We start from the raw sequence: 11,590 nt of genomic DNA, 5'->3' as shown, positions 1-11,590 counted from the left end.
AGCCTTTGTAAACAACCTGCTGTAGCTTAGACACAAAGTTTTCTAATATCCCTTGCGGTTACAATTTATTAAATAATTTCAGGTTCATGACAAAGTTGTACTTGTAATCATAAAAGTAAGTTACCTTTAATATAGACTTTCCACAATGACAAGCTTGGGCAGTTCCCAGATTGTGAACTGGAAATTAAAAGGCAAACATTTCCTTAGGTGTGACTGACAATCTCTATATTTTAATGTAAGGCACATACAATATTTGATATATATATATATATATACACATCACGCCTTAAAAAAAAACACTTTGCCAAAATTGATGTCCAAACCAGATAGGGCTGATTTGCAGATAGCAGATGTTTCTAAACTTCACCAAATCTGTTGCACCAGTCTGTTCGTGTTTACATTTTTAGGAAAGAAAAATAGCAGATCCACATAGCAGGCATATCATGTGTTAGAACCTCTATATGAAGTGGGCCACAAGCATGTTGGCCCTATTATGTTGTTGCAAATTTCTATGCCATTCAGCATTGAGTGGGTTCTTGCTTCAGCAAGGAGACAGAATGAACATCCCCATCTGAAAAGACTAAGCTGCTATTGATGAACACATTTCACCAATGTGTTGTAGTGGATCAGTAAGGGTCCTTTAATGCGGGCTTTTCCTACCCGGCGGACTCCACTTTGCTCAGCGGGGGATCGACCCACTGATCCCCGCTGAGCAGGCGGATGACAGATCGCCTGTCCATTTTCATCTGATCCCATCTGATCCGATCCTCCAAACGGATGGAAAATAGGGTTGACATCAGTTTGGATTTCACGGACAGATCCGATGATAGCGGCGGGTGTCAGCGGACATGTCACCGCTGACATCCGCTGCCCCATAGGGGTGCATGGAGCATCCGATCAGGTCCGCCTGAAAAACTAACAGGCGGACCTGATCGGAAAGCACTTGTGAAAGGAATTGACCAGGATAGGGCAGCAGGTCCTAGTCCACAAAGTTTGGATTGGATTAGTGGCCATCATCACTGGGCTGGGGTCTTAAAATGTCTCCCAAAGTATCCACCTGATCCTGAAATAATAGAAACATAGCAGAGTGATGGCAGAAAAAAAGACCCAGTGGTGCGTCAAGTCTGCCATTTTTTAATTTTATCTTTTTTTTTCTGTTTGCCCCACGCAGGTTTACAGATGCACAGGATGGTATCTACATAGTAGGAAGAAGGGCCCGCATTTTGGGAGTGCAAACTGGGAAGTTTTCCCAGGGCTCCAGGAGCTGCCCCCCACCTGCTCACAGCTTTCCCTGTACCTGAAGAGCTACAACATGATCTGCAGCTCTCATTGACGATCTGGAGATGTAGATTAGTGTAAAGAGCAGGATGCAGAACAGCCCAGGCTCTGCATACCATCCCTTTCCCTGCAGGAGGAAAGAGGATTGAAGCTGCAGGACAAGGAAATGGGGCACTATTCTTCCCACTGACACAAGAACATTATTTTGCCCACTGACACAGAGGCACTTTTTCTCTCACTGACATAGGGGCACCATTCCTCCCACTGACCACTGACACAGGAGCATAATTCCTCCCACTGACCACTGACACAGAGGTAGCATTTCTCCCACTGACACTTTCTTTGTAAACCTACTGCCTCTTAGTCTAGCAATATGGCATCACTCTGTACCTGGTACATTACACATCATTGTTATTCTGGTGAAAAAAGGCCATGTGACGTGGCTGATTCTGGTTGATAATGTGGCAATATTCCTTTCTGGCATACATGTAAATCTGGAAAATAAAATTGCTACAGTGGCTACACCTCAGTTATGAGTAGGTATAAGGGGAATAATAGCTGTTCCAGTATCCGTTAGCCAATATTTATATATAACGTCACTCCTCAGTGGAAAAGGGTAAGAGAAAGAGTGTGATCCTCTGGATTACCAGCAGCATATATTTAAGAAGACTATAAATCCACAAGAAAATCGTCAGAGAAGGATCACCCGGTATTGCAAAAAATATAAAGAACTTTATTGAAAAATACAAAGATCTAAAAAATATACCTACTCCATTCCAGGGATTAACAAATTACAACGTTGTCACCACAGACATGCAGCTGCAACAGACGTGCATCCATTACATTCACACACCTATATCAGAATATCAGGATTAAGGGCGAGGCAGTCTGACCATGAAAATAGGAAATATTCCAAAACTATCAATAGCAATCCTGCTAGTGTGAGTAGTCGGTCTAGACTCCTAAATGATGGTATATGAAGCCAGCCACAGGCTATGATTGTGTAAGTGTGCAGTATATAGGGGACCTGCTCTGATCACAAAGCGTGCTGATAGAGGTGGATCAGTCCATCAGACCTGTAATACAGAGTTCTATGCTGTGTGCAGTCGACTGATATACTCTGTGTCCATCAGCTTGAATGAGACAGCTCAGGGCTGGTAAGGTGGTGGGTGCAGGTGGATGTAGATGTGCTAAGATGTAGATGTGCTAAGATGTAAATGGGGATGGTGCTGTGTGGGGGTGAGTGCAGGTCTAGAAAAATAGAATGAAAGGCAGTCTGAGTAATCTTACCACTACCCGACAGCATGGAAGTGCCCACAGGTATCCAAGATGGGATTGGCTTCTAATGCAGATCAACCGCCACTTGCCCTTCAAATGTTCCCTGGCTAGTTCCAGGGATGGAGAGGCATGTCTATAGAGTGCCATATGTGTCCTAGCATCACAAACGTGATTACGTCACATTGACGCGTTTCACTCTTCAGGCGAGCTTCTTCAAAGCCCTTCCGAGCTCCGAAGAAGCTCGCCTGATGAGTAAAATGCGTCAGAGTGACGTCATCACGTCCGTGATGCTAGGGCGCCCTGTCTCATTCAAGCTGCTGGGCACAGAGTATATTGGTCGATTGCACACAGCACGGAACTCTGTATTACAGGTCTAAGGGACTGATCCACCTTTATCAGTACACTTTGTGATTAGAGCAGGATCCCCCATATACTACACACCTACACAGTCACAGGCTGTGACTGGCTTCATTTACCCTAAATTAGGACTCCAGGTTGACCAATCACACTAGCAGGATTGCTATTAATAAGTTGGGAATATTTCCTATTTTCATGTTCGGACTGCCTTGCCCTTAATCCTGATATTGTAATATTGGTGTGTGAGTGGGGATGGATACATGTCTCTTGCAGCTGCTTGTCTGTGGTCAAACCGTTATCATTTTTTAATCCCTTGAATTGTGGAGGTTTTTTTTTTTTTATATTTGAATTTTTCAATAAAGTTCTTTATATTTTTTGCAATACTGGTTGATCCTTCTCAGATGATTTTCTTGTGGACCTATAGTCTTCTTACGAATATTCCTTTATGGGTCTTGGATTAATTGTGAAATGGCATTAGGTTTACTTTTTTTATTACTGTGATAATGTAATGTGGAAACATATCTAAATGGTCAGGTTGTTCACTGGACACTAAAAACTGCAGCCCCAACATGTGAGCCCATCATTACAAGGTAGAGCAAACAAATGATACGGGGAATAAAACTACATCAATTCCTAGTTAAAACATTTGAAAGTGTACAATGCCTTTAAGGATGTTTTAAATTCTGCATATTACGCTATTAAAACTTGGCTGACTCACCTTTCGGCTAAGCCTCAGTGCTGAAACTGCTAAACTGATAAGTTCTAAAAACCCAAAATTACCATCGGCTCAGTTCACAAATGCATCATGCTAGAATCATTACCATTGTTATTATTCTTTTTTTCTTATATTATTATTATTATCACAACATGAGGGCAGTACATTTAGTGCCGGTTCACACTAATACGACTTGTCAGGCAGGTTAGCCTGGCAAGTCACGCACCGTCGTGGTCATTGAGTAGTACAGGACCGATTCTAATAGGAGCGACACAAGTCGCTCCGACTTAGAAAAAGGGTCCTGTACTACTTCAGGGCGACCTGGAGGCGACTTGCATTGACATTCATTTTATGAAGTCCGTGCAAGTTGCGCCGAAGTCGCGCTGCACGCGACTTCACAGGTCGCCCCCTAAGTCGGAGCGACCTAGTGTGAACCAGCACTTACAATACAAGTCAATACAGGAAGAATCAAATGGCCCTGTTCATTAGAGCTTACAATCTAGGAGAGAGGGTCAAGTGATACAAAAGGTAATAGCTGTGGGGGGTGAGCTGATGAAGAAAGTAAACGTACAATTGTTACTGTGTTTTCCCGAAAATAAGACTGGGTTTTATATTCAGTTTGGCACCATAAGACACAGTAGGGCTTATTTTCAGGGCAGGTTTTATATTGTAATGTGCTATCTTCTCTCCCCCTCTCCCTCCCTGCCTGTCAGGAATCCCCAGTGTGAACCGAGTAAAAGTGTTTGCAAAATTCTAGAATCCACCTTATTATTAGTTTTATATCATGTCCAATGTGTGTGTTCCTGTATTATAATTGTGCCAAATACCTTCGTTACAGCCCTGCTCTGCGCTTTCGTGACACGCCAGAGCTCTCTTCCACGCTCTGAGCCCTGCAGAGGGAGGGGCCGAGATCCCCCACTGACAGCTGGGAGAAGAGGAGGAGAGCAGCGGGAGGTCAGCTAAGCGCTGAGCCGCGCTGTACTGAAGGTATTTGGCACAATTACATTACAGAAACACACATTGCACATTATATATGTAGCACCCTCCTAGGTAGGTGCTAGGAAGAAGCAAATGGGCGGCCATGTCTGCAAATCAGGGGGGCCTGATTATTTAGTAAGGCTGTCATGTGTTACCCAGGGTGTCTGATGAGTCTGGGCAGTCTCCCCACTATGTCCAATGAGGGCTCTCATTGAACAGTGGAGGAAACCTAGCCAATAGTACACCAGGGCTTGTATCTATCCTAGAGGGCAGATTCTGCCGCAATGCATCCTGGGATGGGCTATAAGTCTGAGGGGAGCACATGACAGAGGGTCTTTGGTGGGAAGCAGAGTACCAGGAGGAGGATGACGGCTGTCTCTCCTCCTGTCAGCATGAGGAAAGTGTCCTGGACAGTCAGCCTAGAGGGTGGAGGTTGAGCTGAGCTGCACAGAGGGATCCAGTGTGCTGTGGACCGAGTGGAGCTGCTGGGCAGAGGTTTCCAAGAAAGCAGTATCGCGAGTACTGTAAACGGCCCAGGGGTCTGCCTGTAAGATTCTGGTACCTTTGGTACCCTTATTTACCATTTTCCTTTCAACATTGCGTCCCACCTTTCTAGTTAGGTGGAACGCATACACCTTTAAGACGGATGACGTCATCGCTGAGCGCCGCTGAGCGGCTATTTCAATCGCCGGCGTTCTCTCTCACGTTGTTCGTTCAATGTGTGCCTACATGCTTACAAGCCTTGTCTTGCTGTCGGAAACCTCCAGCTATTTGCCTTTACCTGGAACAGACCGGAACCTCGCTACTGATCCCGTATCTCGCTACCGGATCACTCCCTCACTACTGGACCCCTCTACTTACTAAACCTTACTAGTGATAAGTACCCCACAGGGGAATCCTCCATAACTAACTTACACTATCATCTTCTGCACATTAAGGACTGTTACTATCTATGCATACTAATTCTACCATCTGCACTGTTACATAGATTGCTAGCTCTTGAGTCTACTACCATCTATCCTTGCACTGGGTTAGTCTATCCTGTATATGTCATCTGCTGTCCTTACCACCTGTTACCATACATGATTACTAACCTATCTGCATTCTACCTATTACCATCTACTACTCTCCTGAACATTACTATCAAGTGCTTACCATTACTGTCACTGCTCACACCTGTCCCTTCAGCACATCACCTCCATACTATCATATACATCCTATCACTCCAGGAACATCTTATTGAGTGTGTGTATATCTGTATGCTGAAGCAGACAGGCCCACAGTGATGAGTCTGGAGAGTTGGATCTGGTATTCCAACACATCTCTACATGACTACTGAGTGGAGATTCTGCAGCTGCAAATCCAGCTTACATTAAAAACGCAGGAGCGTTACACTGCCTTGGATAGGAGACCACTCCAGAAGGTCAGAGGGATCCGGGAGCTAGCTAACCAGTAGAGAAGGCTTAGAAAAGGGGGTACCAGTGTTTAAGCCCTGAAGATAAGTGAGTGAGAGAGGGTGCCAGTGCTGGCCCTGAAGCGTGCAAGTGTTCAGCAGTGCAGCAGTAATAAAGTAGCTACCTCCGCAAGGAGTGCCAAAGGGAGCTTCAAAAGGACTTTGAGTCACAAAGAGGTGATCAGAAGTCAGTTCAGTGTTAACGGGCAGCAGGCCAGCGTTAACCAGCGTTAACCGGCATCAAGCCAGCATTCATTTTTCAGCTGTCCCCAGCAAATTGTGCATAGTTGAGCCAGAGGAGTATCCCACTCATCCCTTCTCCCATCCAAGTTCTCAAATAAACCTAAAAACCCAAAGATACTGGACTGGTCATTGTCTCAGTGCTCACACTTGAAGAACGTGCTTAATTGTACTGTTGTTGTTAGCGGTAAACCAGGCAGACCCACATCCAGCACAATGGCTGGGAATTCTGCTACATATAAAACAGTAATAGAGTGGATTCTAGGATTTTACAAGCACTTTAAACTAGGGCTTATTTTCAGTATAGGGCTTATATTGCAGCCCACCCTGAAAATCATAGTAGGTCCTATTTTCAGGGTAGGTCTTATTTTTGGGAAAACACGGAAGGTGTGGGCAGAATAGGCTTCTCTGAAGAGGAGGGTTTTCAGGGATCATCTAAAAGCAAACAGAGTAGGAGATACAGTAATAGGACAGATTGGGGTAGGGAGTTCCATAGGATGGGAGAGGCTTCTTTGCTGCCATTCTTGACACCAGGCCATCCTCCAAAAGTCTTTGCCTCACTGTGTGTGCAGATGCACTCATACCTACCTGCTGCCATTTCAGAGCAAGCTCTGCATTGGTGGTGTCCTGATCTTGAGGCTTGCTGGACTTTCTTGGGCGCCCTAAAGCCTTCTTTACAAATGCAGTGGAAATATTTTTATTGTGATTAAGTTAATTTTCATGGCAAAGAGGGACTTTGCAATTATTTGCAATTCATCTGATTACTCTTTATAACATTCTGGAGCATATGCAAATTGCCATCATAAAAACTGAGGCAGCAGACTTTGGGAAAATTAATATTTGTGTCACTCAAAAAAGGTCTCTACATCACATATTCACACATACTAAGACCAATTAGACAGGAGCCAATTAACCTGCCAGCATGTATTTGGAATGTGGTAGGAAAACCACGCAAGCATGGGGAAAACATACAAACTCCAAATAGGTAGTGTCCTGGTTGGGACCTCAATCAAAGGCAGTGCTGCAAGGCAGAAATGCTAATCACTAAGCCACTGTGCTTGGCCAGTATGTAATTTTTATTTTTTATTTTTTACTAATGTTATTTTTATTAGAAGTACAATCTGCATATTGAAAAGCTCCCATCTTTCTAAAAATATATCCTATTTATATCTCCAAACGGATTAACACAAGATATAACAGCACTCAATTAACCATACGCTGAACGTCATCAATCAGATAAACATGCATCACAAATATACATTCAATAAACTGCAACCCTTGCTGTATCAATAAATAATCTTCACACAGGAAAAAAAACATGCCTTTAAATCAGTCACATGACATTTTAAACAGTATCTAGTGACAAATGTGTGTAAAGGGTCCCTAATTTCTCCCACTGTAAAACTTCTTTCGGTTTGCACCCAACACATTAGTGCACCTCCAGCCAAAATAAAAATCGCACTCACCTTCTCCTTTGCCGGTTGTTTTTAAGATGGGCAAACTTGCTTTTTATTCAAAATATTTTCAGAATGCTTACATACAGGAAGGCAAATAATTGCAATGTAGTAACATTAAAACACAATTTGGTATAGAATAATTATAATCGGAGTAATACCTGGGTTGAACAATAACCCTGTTACAAACAAAATGGCTTGCGACCACTATGAAGACCAACAAGTAAAGGCTTATGTCAGGGACTGGATTTAAACCCAGAACCACTGCTGTGTCTGGCAATAACTCTTCTTGTTAAGCTACCTGGAATGCTGGACAGCTCCCTGAATGATTTCCTGGATGTTCCTGCCTTGAACCTTGTTTGTCTTAAACTCTTTGCTCCTCCTATGAACTTCCCGATCTAAGTCATGTCTCTGAATTTCCTGTTTGCCAGAATATTGTGCCAGTATCTCACTCTTGTCTTCCCTGCTGCCGTCCATATTGTGCTACCAATCGTTATCGACCCTTGGCTTGTTCCTCGACTGCGCTTCTCCCTGATCCCAACTTGCAACTACTCCTTACTGACCTTTTGGCTTATTTACTGACTACACCTCTGTTTGATCCTTATCTGCTTATCCGCTACTGGACCCCAGGTTGCTCACCTCCTGGTGGGGCCATCCTGAGGACCGTGACCTGGTACTAAAATGCAGCAAAATCCATCTCCACCATCAGGAGCTCTGGTAAACATCAGTTAGTACTTCCGCACCTCAAGTGAACCCACGTCATCTGCCAGGGTGACTGCATGTGTACCTATCTGTCAAGGTCCTACCTTGCCTTCCTGCTGGCAGCCATCTTGGAAATGTGCAGACTGCGGTCTTTTATAAACTCTGTTTGCATCATCACTTGCCTGCTGCCTGGGCATCGCTTAGTGATAATGTTGCACACCTGTCTATATATATCACCTGTTGGCTTGCAGTTCTTTGCCCTTGTGTTTGTGCCCCAAGGTGCATCACTGTTAGCAGTCTTCTATTCTCCGTGTTCCTCCGTGCATGACTTGGCTTGGCTGATGACTTTCCAGGCTCTCGATTCTGCAACGGCAGACGACCCGGCATTGGCAGACTACCCGCCTCTGGACTCAACCCCGGCTTGGATGATTACCCGCTTCTAGACTCAATCCCAGCTTGGACGACTACCCTCTCTGGACTTGACCCTGGCTGTTCCTGATTTTGCTTCTCACTCTTGCTGTGCGTTTATTGTTGTTGCTCTAATAAACTGCTTTATTTTACTTGCATCTTCGTGTGGTCTGGTTTCCTGGCTCCCTGACACTATCTTGCTGATCCGTGGTAGTCCCGCTACTGCTATAGCAACTGGTCTTCAAGTCTGACCCCTGATCCTAACAGCATATCTCAGAAGAAAAAAACCATGGGGATGGTAATGTGTGGGGGAACATAAAGGAAAGGGTGGGTAGAAAACTTGAGGGAAGGAAAGAGGGTCTGAAAAGAGGCTCTGAAACTGAAATCGCTTGAAGATGCCTCCAAGGATGTGTGGCAATTATTTTGCAACTAAGGCTTGGAAAGTGGAGGAGTTGCTAAAGGCATTGCTTCCAACTGTCCCTGATTTTGAGGGACTGTCCCTCATTCAGAACAAAATCTCTCTATCCCTCTTTCCTTCTCATTTGTCCTTTATTTTGGTCTGATCTATATAGTTGTATATAAAATGCACTACTTATCTATCAGAAAGTGTTTTACAGTGCTAAACCCTTCATCCAGGTTCTAAATTGCTGCATTTGTAAATTTAAAAAGCCAACATAAAGGAATAATAGTGGTAAAAAAACACTTTTGGGTTTAACTCATTTTTTTTGTACTATACTCCTTTATAGGGGGGCGTGGCAGGGTGTGTGTCCAATACCTACATACTGTACTTTAGCTAATAGGTGTCCCTCATTCCCATCTCAGAAAGTTGTGAGGTATATAAAGGCCCGCCAGCATGTCCACATCGTGCGTGTCTTCTCAGGATCAGCACGGTCTTCCGTGACCAAGGTCTTCATAGCCATGATCTCATTCAAAATCTGGGCCCACACACATTTTTGTTAGTGCCAAAAGCACTATAAAACCAGCACGCAGAAGCATATCAAACTGGGTCCCTGTCCTACAGCTCATGCTGGTCTCTCCCCCACTTCAGACATCTCCATACACTTCCCTTGCATAGGTCATTGGAGGCCCCTCCTCTTCACCCTACCATCCTCCGCCACAACACGTTTCGTCACGGATTTCCACACGGATGTCAAATTGAGAACATTGGCTGGGTCTGTTTTAGTCCCAGTAGACATGAATGGGACTGCTTGCATGGGGATGTACAGAACCCTTGTGTGGGCAAATACAGCCCTTACATGAGTGTACGCCTAACAGGTGTTCCTCAACAGGTGGATGTTGGATGGAAGAATGAGGCAGCTCCAAAATATAAATTCCTATAATTCCTGTATAGGAAATATATTTTTGTATGCTGAGTCATATGTTAATACATGGACAACAAGTGGGTTAAAAATGTTGGACTCAAGTTGGGGAAAAACACAGTTATAGACCTGTTTTTTTTTCTTGAATTTCAAGGAATCTTCCGGGACAGATTAACATTTATTTTGTAAAGCCAGGCAGATTAGCTGTTATGAATAGTGATAATATTGTTAATGTGTTCATATTGTTTGTACTGTGTAACCACTTGCCGCCTGCAAAACGTATATAGACGCTAACCACTTGCCAGCTGCAATAGGTATATAGACGCTGTGGTTTGTAAGTGGTTTACCGGAGTTATGGCTGAAGCTATCAGCCATAACCTCTGTATCTCATAAGGCGCTGGAACACTTTCAGAAGCGTCCCCTTCCGCCAGTGTTTCTCGGGATTGCCGTTTCAGCCAGCGCACCTGAGAAATGATTAGACAGTGCAACTGGCTGGGCACAGAGGCAATTAAAGACTAGATCATCTTTGATCACCTCTATGGCTTTGGAGGACCAGAGCAACGTCCTTTTTTTTTTTTAAGATCAAACTTTTTTTTCTGGTAAAGGAGAGAATATGGGTCTTTTTGACCCCAGATCTCACCATAAAGATATGTACATTCCTTGTAATAGGAATAAAAGTGATGAAAAAATTCCCTATCCCTCCGTGCTCGCGTACAGAAGCCAACGCATATGTAGGTAAACGCTGTTTACACCACACATGTGAGGTATCCCCGGGAACGTTAAAGCAAGAGCAATAATTCTAGTGCTATACCTCCTCTGTAACTCTAAACAGGTAACCTATAAAAAACTTTAAAATGTCACCTATGGAGAATTCTTAGTACCATAGTTTGTCGCCATTCCACAAGCGTGCGCAATTTTAAAGCATGACGCGCTATGTATACATATACTCGGCGTAACATCATTTTTCATATTTTTAAAAATAATTGGAGTATATATTGTGTTTTATTTTTTTTTTTTTCATTAAAATGTATTTTTTCCCAAAAATAATGCATTTTAACCACTTTACGTCTGCTCACATTGGTGCTACTGCAGCAATGTGGCTCGTTATCGTCCAGCGACGTAGACCTACGTCGCTGGGCTCCTCCCCTTGTGGGCGGCACGCGTGCGCCACCGGAGGCTCGCTCCCGCTGTGTTCAGTCACAGCGGGAGTCGGGCCAGGGGAGGAGCAGCGGCGATCGCATCATCAGAATTGTCGCTGTCGTCACTTTCCGTACCTGATGACGAATTGTCCCACTAATCGCTATCGCTCAGTTTTTCAAGTAACTCAGTTTCGCTGTCTTCCAGGTCTAAAAGCGATTTTGCACAAAAAGGACGCTTTTTGGACGCCATGGTCATTCTCTATTTACCA

This window comes from Pelophylax lessonae (genome assembly GCF_965119305.1).
Source record: "Pelophylax lessonae genome assembly, chromosome: 2".
NCBI lineage: Eukaryota > Metazoa > Chordata > Amphibia > Anura > Ranidae > Pelophylax > Pelophylax lessonae.
Note: the sequence above shows the minus strand (reverse complement) of the source record.